The sequence below is a fragment of the Colobus angolensis genome, unplaced genomic scaffold (assembly GCF_000951035.1).
Source record: "Colobus angolensis palliatus isolate OR3802 unplaced genomic scaffold, Cang.pa_1.0 Scaffold23, whole genome shotgun sequence".
In the NCBI taxonomy this organism is placed as follows: domain Eukaryota; kingdom Metazoa; phylum Chordata; class Mammalia; order Primates; family Cercopithecidae; genus Colobus; species Colobus angolensis.
This window is the reverse complement of record NW_012115488.1, coordinates 1465028-1482487: the sequence shown is the minus strand read 5'-3', so window position 1 is coordinate 1482487 and position 17460 is coordinate 1465028. Positions and strand designations below refer to the sequence as shown.

Sequence of the window (17460 nt, the reverse complement as noted above, 5' to 3'; positions counted from 1 at the left end):
TCCGCCCGTCTCGGCCTCCCAAAGTGCTGGGATTACAGGCTTGAGCCACCGCGCCCGGCCTCTTTTTAAGATTTCTTATTTGAAAGTTTTGTTAATAAATACCTTGAGCTCTTAGAAGTATTTTACTCATCTTTTTAAAAAATCTCCTATATTGAATTCTTACTTATAATCAGGCTTAATGAATACAGTTTTAGTGTTCAGAAATGACTCAAAATTAGAAATTATATCTTAATAAATAAAATGATTTTAAAAATCTGAAAACTTATTTCTAATTTTTCAAATAGACTTGAGCTTAGAACATTTTTTTAGAGGTTTGTCAACATTGTAAGTAATTTCATGTCTAGAACCCTTCCTTAGCTTTGCATTGACCACCCTCCATCTATTCATTGATTAATTTTTGCATCTCCTGTAGTTGTGGCCAAATAAAGTCTGTGAATTATTTTTATTATTTCAAAACACCCAACCAAATGTGATTTACTTCAAAATGATCAAATAAAGTAACTGACTCATCAAGTTTATTTCCTTCCAGTTTGGGTAAATTAACTCAGTGCAGTAACACTAGTTGTTTCAAGCATATCAAAAGATCTCATTGACTATGAGTTGTCAGATAAGTCTACAATGCAAAGGGTTAATAAAAGAGCCTTGACGACAAATCGTTTCGGGGCCTGCATTACCATGTTTTAGAAGAATGATGTAGCTCTCAGTAATGGTCAAGCTAACCTGCCTACTCAGTCTTACAGATCTTTTGAAATTGTATATCTCTTAAGAATTAAAAGAAGTCAGAAGAACACACACTCTCCAGTGTGCAAGCACCTTCAAAGCTTGCTGCTTGATAGAATAGAAAATCTGAATTCCAGGAGGTGTTATAAGATGTGGATACTGAATGGAAATTACCTCAGGTGTTTATTTTACCCTACAGCCTAGGTCGTTAACATAAATAGAAGGAAATTTGCATCTTTCTACTTGATTTTCCAAGATATTATTGAGAAGTAAACATAAATGCAAAGCCGTACATGGAGGTTTCTCTTGAAGAGTTAACAAAATTCAGCAATCTGATCTACACTGGTTTTTGAATGTGCATTTTTTCTTTGGAATCCAAATATGTTCTTGGATTTGTTAAAATGTTCATTATTGCCAATTGTATTCAAGTTCCTGTTCATTTGACATTTTTCAGTGACTTCTCTGTGTACTATATTTTAATAGTCACAGGGGATTGATAAAAACCTCAATAGAATAGAGAAGACAATCAGTACAGTATGTGTTCTGTAACATACACATTGTTATGTGTATGTATTATACACATATAAAAATCCTGACTCTGCTTGATATGGAGAGTGGGAACAGGGAAGACATCAGAGGAGGTGCATCTTGAGTTGAGGTTGGACGGATGAGTCAATTCACCAAGCAGGCAAGAACAGATAGCATGTGCAGAACTCAATAGAGTACCTTGAAAAAGGTTTCATGACTTAAAGGCCCTGAAAAAAATTAAACAAGTTAAATGAATTTGACTTACCACCTTTTTATCATCTTTTCCTCTATTTTGTGATTAAATATGCTTGCCTTTTTCTTAGATTCCTCTTTTCCCTTTTAATAACATTTTTCTGTTGAAAATTGCGATTATTTTTTCACTGAAGAGGAACATCTGTTTCCTTTAACCCCGAGACTAAAATTTTATATCACCAGACAACAGATGCTTAGCATTAAGGGGAATGCTATAGGTGGCAGGCTAATGTCCATAAGTTAGAAACACACTTTTGACCAGAGTCTGAGTACATCTGAAAGACTTACCACCTAAGATTATTTGTTTTAAACTTTGGAGTCTTTAAACCCCCCGAACAAAGTTGTATATATCATATATTTCATACTTGTAAATGGTTTTCTTTTGTAAATGGTTTCACACACAAACGTATATACACACTCTACTTTCATAATAGGCATGTTTTTTAAGTGCCTTTTTATCTTCTATTAAAACATTCAAACATAAAGAGGTAGAAGCCTATAATGAACCCTCATATTCTCAGCATTTTATCGTCAGCCCTAGCCCTCTCCCACCACACATGCACTGGATTATTTAGAAACAATCCTGGACATTATGTCATTTAAGCATGTTTCTTTAAAAACGCATTTGGAGAAGAAAAGAGAACACATTACAAAGTCATGAATTTAGATACTACATTAGGAAGATGATGAACCTACTTTGCAGATTTATTTACTATAGGAATCTTTTGCTTAAAATACAGTAAGATTCTCATTATTCCCTGAACATGGTAATGACTTTCTCTTTAGGGTTTTTTTCCCCACATTTTTTTCTCTTCTGGAGCTTGCTATTTGCCCATGTGAATGGTGCCCTTTCAAGGTTTGACTCCATTCCTGCTTTCTACATGAAGTCTTTCTTGACTTTTTCTTACGAAAATGGCATTCTTTGTCTGCATACCTCACTTCCACATTCAACAATGAGTTGCTATGTACTTTTTAAAGTACATGTTCTATTTTAAGTTGATTATAACTGCTGTGTGCCTCAGTCTCATGTATAAAATACAGGCAATAACATTTACCCCAGATACATGAGAGTAACACAAAACAAGTACTCAGTGAATATCAGGAATTGCTATTGTTAGCCATAAACTGCAGGGAAGGAATCATACCATGTGCCTTTTTTTAAATCCCCAGTGCCTCATTTCTCAGACAAAGTGGATACTAAATACACATGTAGTTATGATGACTGGGAGGAAATCTGCTTTATTTTCTATGAGGTCATTATCCAATATTATTTAGTAATATATTCATATACATATTCAAAATATGACCTTTGAAAGATAAGCATTGTGAGATACCATGCTTTTTATCTACAATTGATCGTGAGCTAATTCACTGATTTATGTTATAAAATGTATATCATGACTTGGATTAAGATTAAAACCCAATTTAATTAAAACCCAAGATACATTAAATTTTATCTTTGTTATATCCATGAAAAAATTATGCATCGAAAAACAGGTATTAAACTGGTAATTACAAATCATTTTTGTCTTTTTCAGACCATAAAAGTATCACTTAGACAATTTGAGAAATCCAGAAAAGTTGAGAATTAGATTAAAAACTATCCAGAGATGGCTGGGCACAGTGGCTCATGCCTGTAATCCCAGTACTTTAGGAGGCCGAGGTGGGCAGATTACTTGAAATCGGGAGACCAGCCTGGCCAACACAGCGAAACCTTGTCTCTACAAAAAAAAAAAAAAAAATACACAAAATTTAGCCAGGCATAGTGGCACATGACTGTAATCCTTGCTACTGGGGAGACTGAGGCAGGAGACTTACTTGAACACACGAGGTGGAGGTTGCAGTGAGCCAAGATCCCGCCACTGCACTTCAGCCTGGGCAGCAGAGCACGACTCTGTCCCCCGACCCCCGCCAAAAAACTATCCAGAGATAATCACAGCATTTTTCCACTTGCTTTCCATAAAGGTTTACATACCTTAAGATGTACTGTCTGAAATCTTTGATCCCCTTTTTGCCTACTGCTTAGCATTGTGCATAAGCACTTTTTGTCCTTGAGAATATTGGTAAATAATGTATATAGTTTTTAAAATTTTTTCAGTAGTTTGCACATATTTATCATAAACATATATAAAAGATTAAAACGACATTGGAACAGTTTCTAGTTGTCTGTTTGTTTTTAAGATTCTCCTGGCTATCCTTGCTTTATTTTTTCCATATGAACTTCAGAATTAGTTGTCTGTTTAAAAAATAACTTGTTGGTGTTGGGTTCACTTTAAATTGATAGGTTGTCTTTACAATGTTACCTTCCAGTATAAAAACCTGGCATACCAGGTTTCTTAATCCATGTTATGTTGCTGTTAAAAAAAAAGAAATTGGGTAATTGGTTAAGAAAAAAGGGTCACTTAGCTCTCAGTTGTGCAGGCTGAGAGTAGTAGGGCTTGGCCCTCCTTCTGGGGAGGGCTTTTATGCATCACAACATGGCTGAGAAGGTCAAAGGGGAAACAGACGTGGTGAAAAGGAGGGAGGAGCTCATGGCTTTATAACAACCTACTCTCTCTGGAAGGAATTCATTTCCTGGAAAACTAACCCATCTTATGAGATCTCACTAGCTGCAGAAGAGCACCCTGACATTCATGGGAGATCTACCCCCAAACCCAAACGCCTCCCACTAGGCCCCACCTCCCAACACTACCTTACTGGGGATCAGATTTCACCCGGAGCTTTGGTAGGGACAAGAAAACCATTTCTAAACCATAGCAATAGTCTCTTCTACTTTTACGTTCTTCCATATGTTTTAAGATTTTGTCCGTTTTTTTCTTTGATGCCGATGTTGCACGTTTCTTGTTAAGCTTATTCCTAGGTATTTTAGTTGTTCGTTCTGGATGCTATCTTTTTTCCATTGTCTTTCTCCTGAATGATAATATGATTATGAAGGCTATTGATGTATATTTTTTAATTATGTACCAAGCTACCTTGCTCAATTTCCTTAAGATCTATAATTGTTTCTCACTAAATTCTTTAGGACTTTTCAAATAAGCACTCAGCCACAAGTACCAATTTTATGTAACTAAGTTTTTTCATAAGTCTTATTCTTTGTTTCATTCCTGATTTTTTGTTTGTTTTTTAGAAAGTGCCTCTAAGTTTACTAAACAAGCATATTGCTGACTGTTGTATGAGATTGACATATTTTATCTACCTGTATATGATGAAAATGTTATTCTTTGTTACATATACAGTAATATTCTTGCACTTTCTCAATTTTCATTTTATTTGTTCAACTATCTCTTATTGGGCTTCTACTGTGAGACAGGCATATGATTGGTGCTGGAGATTCAGAGTCTGATAACCTGATAACACAATGTCCACCCTTCAGAGATGAACATTATTATAAAGGTAACAGTTTGCTATGAGAATAGAAAAGGGAGTTCTACATAAAATAAGAGAAGGGAGGCAGATGGATTCAAGGAAACTTCCTTAAAAAGGTGATGCTAGAGCTGAATTTTGAATAGAATAAGACCACTTCCATTTACTTCAACTGGAAACCTATGATTTTGTTTGACTGTGGAAACTTACGAAACTTATGGTTTCTTGTGATTCCTGTGTTAAATTTTAACTTTTTGAATAGGACTCGAACTATTAAATATAAGCTAAGTATCTTTATCCAAAATGCTTGCAGGCAGAGTGTTTTGGATTTCAGATTTTTGGGGGGATTTTGGAATAATTGCATTATACTTATTGAGCATCTTTAATCAAAAATCCAAAACGCTCCAGTGAACATTTTTTCTTGACCATCATTTTGGCACTCAAAAAATTCTGATTTTGGAACATTTTGGATTTTGGATTAGGGATGTTCAACCTGTAATGAATAACTTTTAAAAATCCAATAATGGCTTTTACCTCGTTGCACTTCGGAGAGCAAGATGGGTCACCAGCAGCTGTACTGGAGCCACCCGCGAAAATTCAGCCAGGGTTCTCGCTCTTGTCGCGTGTGTTCAAACCAGCACGGTCTGATCCGGAAATATGGCCTCAATATGTGCCGCCAGTGTTTCCGTCAGTACGCGAAGGATATCGGTTTCATTAAGTTGGACTAAATGATCTTCCTTCAAAGGATTATCCAAGGCATCTACTCAATGAAAAACCATGAGAGTTCTTTGTACATAAAATAAACATTTGAAAAAACCCAAAAAAATAAATAAATAAATAAAAATAAAAATCCAATAATGAAAGTGCAGGTGCTTGCTCTCTTTCCCCAAAATCTATTAGCCTAGTATTTGTCAACTCATGGAAAATTATAGCTTAAATTTAAAGGATGTTTATCCTTAAAAAATTCAGAATTAAAAGAAACGTTAGTTAGCGTTTGAGTCTGTCTTCCCATTCTCCACCCAGCCAAAGACTTAGAAAAGGTAATTCCGCTAAGGCCATAAAACCAGCTATTGGCTGTAAAATACCTCAAGATTCTGGTTTTAAATGTTGCAAGACTTGTCATTTTGCTTGCCTTCTTGAAGAAATAAAAGCATGACTCTAAATATGGAATTGTCAAATATTTTTTACTTATGCAGTTTTTCTTATATTAATTTTTCCTTTTTTTTTTCTTTCTAGTCTGCCATTTTCAACTTTCAGAGTCTATTGACTGTAATCTTGCTGCTTATATGTACTTGTGCTTATATTCGATCCTTGGCACCCAGCCTCCTGGACAGAAATAAAACTGGGTATGTTACTAATGATGTCTAGTCACCTAAATTAGTTCTTACAGATGTTGAATGTAAGTTAACATATAAAGTATTACATAATTTAATTCCTACATGTAATTTGGTTTTGTAATAACTTTTTTCATTTTCTTCCTGTTAAAAATTCGAAAGCTTTATATTCACAATATCTTACTAAACTAAAAGATGAATTTCAGAAGTGACCTAATATGTGTTAGAGTAAAAAATAGCATGAGGAATTCAACCTACTGAAGGTGAAAATACATGTTAGTTGTCCATCAGTTTTTATGATAATACTCCATTTTCTTTGTAGACATTGTCTTCTCTTCATTCCACCTTTTTCAGTAAAGTCCTATTGCATTTATTCTTCAATATTCACCCATTTGTTGAAATTATATTATTTGTTGCTTAGCTGTACATGAAGTCTTTCTATTCAAGTAGAAAGTTTCATTTCATCTTTCCCTTCTGTACCTGCAAACTGTAAGCTTAGAATTAAAGCGTATGGTAGACTCTAGTAAACATTTATTCCTATTGATGAGTTAATGGAATTCTAATATAATGCATAATGTCCATCTAAGATATTTAAGTGTTTATCTCATTAAAGAATAATTACATAGTAGTGGAATACTTTCCCTATGCTATTACGAAAATTCTTCTTCAAAAGCAAGTAGGTTGCATGTGGAAATGTCTGCTCCTCATTCCTTTGGGAGCAGGAATATATTCATAACATGCTACATTAACAAAGGAGTTCTCAGGGCTGCCAACCTTCTAGTAAAGGTTGAGTGGTAGTATAGTTCTCCTACATAAAGCAGACTGCCTATTTTTACATTTTAAAATATGTACTAATACAGTCAACTGTTTGATAGCTTTTTATTTAAAAACCTTTATTTCCACTTATATACATGTTAAGCACCATTTTATTTTGATTTATAGCTAAGAATTATTTTGTATAGAAATTTTTATAGGCCTAGTCTCTTTCTGTTAAAATTACGTGTTTTTATGAGACTCATAATCTTTTATTATACTGAGAATATATACCATGGTTAAGTGGAAGTATCTAGACAGATTGAATAAAGCAAGTTCTTGATGACTTCACTGTTTAAAATAACTTCAGTTTTTGCTACTTCAAATAATATAGAACTAAGCAGCAGAAAGGAAGATTACTGTATGGTCTTTATCCTGGTTTCATAGACCTGATAGCATTATCAGCAAATATACTTATTGGTATTTAGCCATAATAACTAAGCAACGTAATTACATTTTTTTTTAATCAACTAACAGGGTTCATGTGTGTGTGTGTGTGTGTAAGTAAATTTGGGGTATTACAGAAATATATCTAGGTAGAGAAATATGTGGAAAAAATCAAAGTGGTGCTGATAAGTCTCTTAGTTACCAAGTTAGTATTCTTTATTCATTTATAAAAGTTGTTAGTATGTTAATCCTGTTGTACCAGTTTCTTAATGATATTTTGTTACTTCTAGAATGTTAGACCCAAAAAGACCTTGAGTTTTTGATCTTGTGGTTTTCGGTGGGTTCTAAAATGAAGGAGCCATGGCTTTGCAAATGCCTGACCTGTTCCATTGTTTGATGAAGAAATGTTAGCCAATTTTAAATGATACCTAGAGTTATCATCATATGCACCTTTAGCCTATGTATGAACACAGTACATGTAAGTCACCATTCTGAGGACTTTCTGTATAATCACTCATTTCATCCTCATAACAACTCTTTGAGGGTGGGTACTTGTGTTAAAGAGATACAATACCTTGCTCACAGTTGTGCAACCAGTAAGTAGTATAGAATTTAAGCATAATTTGGCCTTTATTTTAGCTTATTTTCAGGGATGTATATGGCTTTTGTCATTTTATTTCTATAGTAAAATTGTTTAGCCTGTCAGAATATTCATACTTTGAAATAAACTCATGTTTTTGCCTAATTCCATTTAATCTAAACTGTGTATATTACAGTTCATAGCAGTTTCTATACATTGATGGTTGATAGGCTAAGAGACCTTTTACTTTGAGGTCAGGATGTTATACTTCAGAAGAGGAACATACATGGAACTTAACTGACCAGAATTTTGTCAGTCTTACCCATTCAGATGTAATGATTCACTAGCCAGCCATCTCTTTCAGCAAAAAACAAGAATATACTATAAATTTTTCTGGAATTTAAGTATTGTGATTTTCTTGAGATAATAATTCTAGTTTACATAACATAATATTAATTTATCTTGATTTACAACCATATGTGACACTATTTATAATTCTTTTACTTTGTCAGACCAATAAAGTAATGTCCTCGGTGTTACTTTTTAAGATATCTCTATTCATTGATGACTCAGTTGGTCTTTTTTTCAAAAATGATTTGTTATACATGCCAAATAAGTGATAATTCCATATAATACGTAATTCATAATGTATTCATTCATACAATTGAAGTAGATATCTCCATTCTAATATTTATTTCCAGAATATGTGCTTTAAATGCCATATTTAGTGAATTCACGTAGAGTGTCCTCTAAACTAGGAGATTTTCTACTTACATTGAAAATATAGGCACATTTTTAATTCCTTCTTAGTAAATGACACATAATTAAATAACATCATTGGAATTCATTATTATAGATTATTTAACTTTAGAGCTACATTCTCTAAGAAATTAAAGTTTAGTATAGGAATGTTTTTGGTGTCACATTCAGCCAAAATGTTCATTTAACATTTTATCAAAATTGATGCTTAAATTGCCATATACATTTTATGCTTTTGAAAGTAGAGTACTTTAAGTTAACTGAATAGTAAACCCTTATGCAAATTTTTGTGGCTCTCATTAATTTGCCCTGGATTTGACCTATGACACTGTTTATATTCCAGTTCATAGCAGTTTCTGTACATTGATGGTTGATATGCCATTGTGTCCTACTTTCATACTTGAATGGTGGCTCAACATCAAACAAGCAGATTTCAAATTTGAAGCAAAGTGTTAAAGGTTAATATGTTAATATACAATTAATTCCCTATATGGTAGCAAGAGAATGATTTACCTTTCTAAGTAATCAATAGCTCCTTTTTTTCTGTTTTTATTCTATGCAGATTGTTGGGTATATTTTGGAAGTGTGCCAGAATTGGTAAGTGTCTATAATCTCCCTCCACTTCTTCAGCTGTAAATTGTTGAACAATTTACTTATGTTATAATCACACAAATCATATGTTAATTTTTAAAGGACAGGCTTCCCTATTTTATGCATTTTTGCAAAAGTTTATAAGTTGTACCAAGCTCTTTTCCTTATGCTATTTGGGCATAAGGCGTAGGCCAGGCGTGGGGGCTCATGCCTGTAATCCCAGCACTTTTTGAGGCCAAGGCAAGAGGATTACCTGGGGTCAGGAGTTCGAGACCAGTCTGGCCAACATGATGAAACCCTGTTTCTACTAAAAATACAAAAATTAGCCAGGCATACACATCTGTAATCCCAGCTACTTAGGAGGCTGAGGCAGAAGGATCTCTTGAACCCGAGAGGCAGAGATTGCAGTGAGCCAGATCACACCACTGTACCCCAAACTGGGTGACAGAGTGAGACTCTGTCTCAACATTAAAAAAGAGTAAAACTAGATTTAGTGGATACTTCATTAACACAGTGATAGAAAAGCCTCTCTAATTTAGATATCAAATACCATGCATTCCTGGTATTGGGGGAAATAAATGTATGTGGTTTTATGCACACATCTTGATAGTATGGAAGTATAGAGCACGCTGTTCTGTATATTGTATATCATTTTGATAACTATGATATATTCCCATCTAATGAAAGTCTTTCTGAGCAGCTATCTAAACATAATCACTGTATTGCCCTATTTTAAGTAACAGAATGTTTAACTGTTTTGTCTGTTGATCCCATGTGGTCATAGCCAAACTGTTTGACTCAGTTAAAGTACTACCCTTGATCTTAGCTAAAAGGCCAAGAAGCAATTAAAAGTTAAGGTAGATGTGGTTGTCTTACAACTTTCCATGATAAGAGATTAGTAGCATCATATATGTTTTTATAGTTAATAATATACTCCTGTCCAGTCACCCTGTATATGTAACATTTGACACTGTGCCCAGCACATAGTAGACTCTCAAATGATTAAGTGAATGAATTAAAATGTATTTTATTGCATCATTCATCAGTATTCTTTTTTTTTTTGGGATGGAGTCCCGCACCGTCACTCAGGCTGGAGTGCAGTGGTGTGATCTTGGCTCACTGCAAGCTCCACCTCCCAGGTTCAAGCGATTTTCCTGCCTCAGTCTCCCAAGTAGCTGGGATTACAGGCACCCACCACTATGCCTGGCTAATTTTTTGTATTTTTAGTAGTGACGGGATTTCACTATGTTAGCCAGGCTGGTCTCAAGCTCCTGACCTCGTGATGCACCCACCTCGGCCTCCCAAAGTGCCAGGATTACAGGCATGAGCCACCGTGCCCAGCCGTTCATCAGTATTCTTGAATAATAAATTACACCCTTTTTAAACCTTCTTAATTCAAAAAAAAAGAAAAACTCAAGACATTTGTACATATACCACTTTGGACTGAAATTGAATATTTCTTATCTGTCCTCTTTGGAATCATTTGCATGGCCACGAAAAATTCTTTCATTTTAGTACTCTTCTTCTAACTTTGAATTTATGCATAACTACTTTTTTCTTTCATAAAGCCTGTTAGACTTTTATAATAAAAAATATTTTTTCTACGTTTGACATTTAGTGTTGTTAGCCAGTCTGACAACAGCCTAAATTCTCACAACTAATCCCTTTAAATAGGATGGAGAATTGAAGAGTCATCTCCATTAGATAAACTGTGTTCCCTTTAGAGTATTGTATTTTATTTTGGTTTTCAACTTCTCAGAGATGTGGAAAATTTAGAAGATGGTCCATAAAGGAAACAAACCTCGTGAGATTGAAAAATACAAACTGAGTATTTGTAATACAGGTATACCTCAGAGATACTGCATGTTTAATCCCAGACCACCACAATAAAGCAAGTCAACAAATTTTTTTGGTTTCTGGTACATATAAAAGTTTTGTATAGATTAGTGGTCTGTTAAGTGTGGGGTAGCAGTGTGTCTTTAAGAACAATGTGTGTACCTTAATTGAAAAATACTGTGTTGCTAAAAATCACTGGTGATTATATCTGACCCTTTAGTGAGTCATAATCATTCTGCTGGTGTAGGGTCTTCCCTCAACGTTGATGGCTGCTGATTGATCAGGGTGGTGGTTGTTGAAGGCTGGGTGACTGGCAGTTCTTAAAATACGATAACAGTGAAGTTTGCCACATGGATTGACTCTTCCTTTCATGAAAGATTTCTCTGTAACCTGCAGTGCTATTTGGTAGCATTTTATCCACAGTTGAATTTCTTGCAAAACTGGATTCAATCCTCTCAAACCCTCCACTGATTTATCAACTAAGTTTATGTAATATTTTAAATCCTTTGTTGTCATTTCAACAGTGTTCACAGCATCCTCACCAGGAGTAAATTCCATCTCAAGAAACCATTTTCTTTGTTCATAAGAAGAAGTTATTCAGATTTCACATTGAGATTATAGTAATTCAATCACATATTCAGGCTCCCCTTCTAATTACAGTTCTCTTACTCTTTTCACCATTATCTGCGGTTACTTCCTTCATTGATGTATTAGGTAAGCCATGCTGTAAACAGGTATGCTGTCATCCAGACTTAGTTGTTCCATTTCTAGAGCATGGGGAGAGCAGATTTAGCATAATTCTTAAAAGCTGTAGAATTTTCAGCAGGTGAATAAGCATTGACTTCAGCTTAAAGTCACCAACTACATTAGCCCTTAACATGAGTCAGCCTGCTCTTTGAAGCAGTAGAAGCCAGGCACTGACTTCTCTTCTCTAGCTATGAAAGTCCTAGATGCCATCTTTTTCAATAGAAGGCCATTTTGTCTACATTGAACTTCATCTGTTGTTTAGTTTAGCTACTTTCATCGGTTATCTTAGCTAGTTTCTGCATAATTTGCTGTAGTTTCTTATTGGTGAATCATGTATCAAATAAGTTTGCCATCCTATATGAGCACAGTTCATGGTGCCCCACAACCATTGCAATGGTACCATAAAAGATCAGTGATCACAGATCGCCATACAAGATACAATAGTAATGAAAAAGGGTGAAACATTGGGAGAATTACCAAAATATGACACAGAGACACAAATTGAGCACATGCTGCTTTTGAAAAATGGCACCAATAGACTTGCACAATGCAAGGCTTCCATAAGACAGTTTTTTTTCAAAGGGGCAATATCTGCAGAGCACAATAAAATGAAATATTCTGTACTTAGAGCTTTTTTGAAAGAAAAACTGGGAATTGATGTAATTTGTCTGAAGATGGTTATAGTATAACTAGTCTTCAAATCTTTAAATCATCGTCTAAGGTTCATATGTTGTTAGCCATTGAAATAATTTTGAGAGCAGGTTTTCTTCCCTTAAGCTTTTAATGATAGGCAAGACCCATTAATGGTGGAAATTGTAAACATAATACTAAATTATCCAGAAGTCCTTTCTAAATCTGTGATGATGAAATCATAAGGTTCTTTGGCCTTTCTAGTTTCTTGTTACGGCAAATGATAGAATACGTGTAAAAGACTTCATAGGAAAGTACCTGTTTCAAGGCTGTAATACTGATATAATGACTATTGAAACAGACTTTATCTTCCAGAGAAATAAGTATGATTTTAACGGATTCAGCTATTCTTCCTCAGTGTTCTGTCATACTTTGTTCTCTCTTATAGTGACATGTGTAAGAGTCTCTCTTTTGTAATAAGTATCATTACCTTAAACTGGTAAAATCACAGATATAGCCTAGATAAGTAGTTACTACTCCGGGACATTTGGCAAAATAGAGAGACAGCTTTGATAGTCACAACTGGACTCAGGGACATATAGTGGGTACAGGTGAGGGATGTTGCTAAGTGTCCTGGGATGCACAAGGAATCCATCACAACAGAATTATCAAGCTCAAAATGTCCATAGTACTGGAGTTGAGAAGGGCTGGTCTAGATTTACAGAAATTTGTGATGCAGACTTATCTAGCACTCAGTTATGAACAACTACAAATCCTGAAATAATAGGAGAAATCTTAAGTACTTCAAAAAGAACCAAGAAAGGAATGACAAAAGAACATCCTCAGTGGTTAATACTGATAGTTAGTGATAAATGTAAATATATACACACCAAACTGCATGCTTCAGAGACAAGTTTCTCTGAAAAAGAATATGGCCAAGAAACGGTGGTCAGAATACCTCAAGTGAAGTAGAAAGAGAGAACATAATGGAAGAGCAGGTCTGGAGTTAAGAGGCATAGTTACCATCTCAGTTTTATTATTAAGTTGCTAGTGCATAAAGAAAATATTAAGGTATTTTAAATCCATCTTATGTAATGAGAGAAGTGCATACAATTCCATTTAGTAGCCTGCCCAAACAGCACCTTTGTTCACAATTATTGCTTGAAAAGAGTATAGCTCAGTTTAAGATGTCTAGTTTGTATCTTTCTTAATGATTTCCTGTAGTATAGTCTATTTTTATATCTAATTATAAATAGTGTCTAGTGTCCTTTTTTTTTTTTTTTTGCTGGTTATTTATTATTTCCATTTTCCTCTCTTGACTGTATGAATGCCATAGGTTGAATGGTTCATTGTAAATGTTCATTCTTGCCAATTCTGTGAAAGCATTAGCTTTTCCTTTTGGCAGAGTGACTTAGAAAATGTTGTTGATATGCTGCTTTCTCAAGCATATCCTCCTCTCTTATCTTGACACAGAATATATCCACAAAGAAATGATACAATTTTAATGGGAAAAGACCTAGCCAAATCATCTTATCATGTTACACATCACATTGCAGTAACTGTTTTACATTCACTTATACAGACCTAAGACCAGACAAAAAGTAACATTAAAACCCAAGTTCAACTAAAGATGTTTAGGTCTACCACATGGCAGTCTCTTTTAAGAAAATTAAAAACAGGAAAATGAAATCCATATGTAAATTATAGCAGTCTAAGTTGAAGGATGAGAAAAAGCGGAACTTCTGGAAAACTTAGGAGAGTATTAATTTCTTTTAAGTATTTAATAAGACTATATGAGACAATGAGGGTATATAGCCCTAGTAAGAGTGACAGGCTTGCTTACAAAGTCTTTCTGAAATTTATGTACAAATGGGGTTGTTTTTGTTTGATTTGGTGACTTGGGCTTTTTCCTCCAAGAGAATTAGCATTGTTTACAAATTGTGACCCAAGATATATTTTAATTTTAAAAGATTTTTATTTTCAGTTGAGGTGATAGTATTGTAAAAACACTTTCACTTTCTGGATTTTTCTTTAGCTGAAAGGCAGTCCATTAAATGTCTATGGATAGAACAAATACTTCCAGATCCAGAAAAACCCCAAAAGTTTATTTTTTTATATATGTGTATAGTATTTTCTGTGGAAATTAACAATGAGCAGACACTAATATATAAACCCAATTATATGGCAGTGTCAGGTCAGTGAGGAAGCTATAAAAATGAAAATGACGTTGAGAATTTTAGTTAATAAAGATGATCAGGATGAACATTTTCTAAAGGTAGTTTGCTGAACTTGCTAAGTGGAATAAGGAGTTTCATTAAAGAGTTGACTTTAAACATCATGGAAAAGCACAAGTGAGGGTAGTATAAACCATCTCTACTAGAGGATGCCAGGCACATACCCAGGATTATTTCTAGAAGTAGTTTCTTCTTCCTTTCTTATACTGCCCTCACGGCAGCATAGGAATGTTTGGTGCTTTATGCATTAGCGGTTATTGAAGAAACGGAAGAATAAGATGAGCTTGAGTTAACTCACAATGACATGATCTCTATTTGCAAGACAATTCACAAGCCAATTTCAGATTTACTTTGTGCAAAGGAAAGCATCCAAATACAATCATTCTTTAAATGCATGTGAAAAATTGACTTATACAGAAGTGGTTGGTTTTAGTTCTACTTTTCTAACCCAGAGTAAGCATACTATCTCAGAAATAGTTTTTTCTAATTTTTTTAATTAAACATTTTAATTTGTCCATTTTTTAAATGCAGTTTTATTGACCATCCTCTCTTTATTTTCATCCATGAATGCTCCCCCTTCCCTGTGCCTTTAAGTGTCATGAATTGCTACCAGTAAGGACAAATATTGTGTTTCAAATTTCTTTTTATGGGTGGAAATTTTGTTCTTTTTATAGAAAGAAAATAAACAATATTTCTTTGGCCTCAATTGAGTTGAGATCGTTTCTCTTGGATCTCTGTCCTACATTCTGCATTGTATTTTTTAGTGTCTGAGTTTACACAGTGACAAAGAAATGATACTTTCAAGGTTTTCTAAATATATGAAAAGAAGATCCTCTTAGAAATAAATTGACATATTAATAGTTTAACCCATTCTGTATTGTGCTTGTGTTTTATGTTGCATCTAGTTTTTGTCACTGTCCCACCCCCAATATGGGGGCCTCCTAGAGAAGAACGTTATCTTGATTCTTATGTATCCCTTTCTCGTAGCATAACCTTGTCATAGCCAGGTTAGCCACTCAGTTAATCAAAATTAGTATCTCCTTTTTTTCAACAGGTGAACGGAAGAGTCCTTATGTTGCAGTATGCTGTATAGTAATGGCCTTCAGCATCCTCTTCATACAGTAGCTGGGGAAAATGCCAGAATTTAATTGCCGTCAGATTTCATTGTGAACAAGGACTTACTGCAGAAAATAATGGAAAGATGGTTAACCCTTTTATCTCTGAACATTGAATGAGATAAATTTCCAGATGCTGTTCTCTATTTTTATGTTATTGGACCAATGTTCTGTATAAATAATTAAGATGTAACCATTTAATAGTCTGTAATAATCAACCTCAGTATTGTCACTACAATATTACATTCTGCAAATGTTATTCTGTTGTATCAGATACCAAATTTTAGTGAGGTATCTCTAAGGCACATAGTAGAAAACAAAATTGGTTAATTACTCAAGTTCCTTTCACTGTGATTTGGAAATGATTTAATCTTTATAGAACGAGACCCTTTTTGGACTAGCTTTTTTATTAAAATGGCTCAGTTTGTGTTGATAAGGATTGCATTCATGTTTAATAGCGCTTGCTTTTCCTCTAGGCACACCATTTTGATCATTAACCAGAGTACCTCTACTCTTAGCAAACTGTAGTTTATGACAAGTATTTAAAATATTTAAAACAAGCTTATAAGTTCTTAAGGAGGAAGGTAAATGAGATGTAACTTAAAAATAGTATTGGGAAAATGCTGATATTTAACATTAGTGGATTTAGACTAGACAAATGGCATAGTAGGCCCTGAAACCTCTTGTCAAGTATATATAAGTGTTTTGTGCATGAATTTTTACCAGAAAGCTGTCTTTCTCTGAAAAACACAACATTCTTAGAATGAAAAGAACAGTTATAAAATAATTATCCTATATGTGTTTTTCGTTCTTTTTAGTGTCACGGCTTCAAAAATGAAACATTTTAATTGCCCTAAAGAAACTGTATTTTTGTTTTGTTTTTTAATATAGCACTTTAAATCCGGTTTGTGTTTTGTCAACTTGAACTGGAATCTTTTTTGTTACTTTGGAGGTGATAAATAGTTTTCAAATCTACTGATGTGTGTACTGTGGCATAAGTATCTTTGAACTTGGGTAGTGAAAGGAGACCTTCAACAATTTTTAGTCTAGGCAAGAGAATTATTGGGAATATGACTTCTAAATTTTACAATAGAGCAGTTATTTTAAGGTCATGGTTAACATTGGGTTCAACTGAAATTCAGTTAAAATTTCAGAGCTAAGAGGAACTTAAATCTTAGCTAAAAATTACCTGTTGTAGATAGTATTAATTAGATTGTTTGCAGCTATTAATTCATCATAAAGGTAAAATGAAGAAACTCTGCCTTTTTGAAAAAAAGAAAATTATTTCTAAATTAATAGGCTAGTAGTTATTTCTGCAGAAACAAAGTATGGAACTGAAAGCCACCTATTTTTATTTTAAACTAAACCACTTGGAATAGATTCTAGGAAACATCTTAAGCTTGTGTGTTGCCTGTGGTAGTTTTTTTGTTTGGGGGTGTTTTTTGGTTTTTGTTTGATTTTCTGTATTTTGTTATCTGACAATTTTTGGTTTGGTTTGGTTTTGGTTTTTTGTTTGTTTGTTTTTGTTTTTATTTGCAATAGAGCTGTTATGGGTTATCACTGTATTTTAT

The 17460-nt window shown here is 34.0% G+C and overlaps 1 long non-coding RNA gene across 1 annotated transcript in view; it reads left to right on the top strand.

The window, feature by feature from the left end:
* LOC105513369 overlaps positions 1-16684 on the top strand; it is a 23429-nt gene extending 6745 nt beyond the window's left edge. Inside the window, exons 2-3 of the long non-coding RNA XR_001002008.1 lie at positions 9299-9333; positions 15829-16684. This is a non-coding gene — a long non-coding RNA (uncharacterized LOC105513369). The remainder of the gene's footprint in view (positions 1-9298; positions 9334-15828) is intronic.
* Positions 16685-17460: the final 776 nt, after the last annotated feature.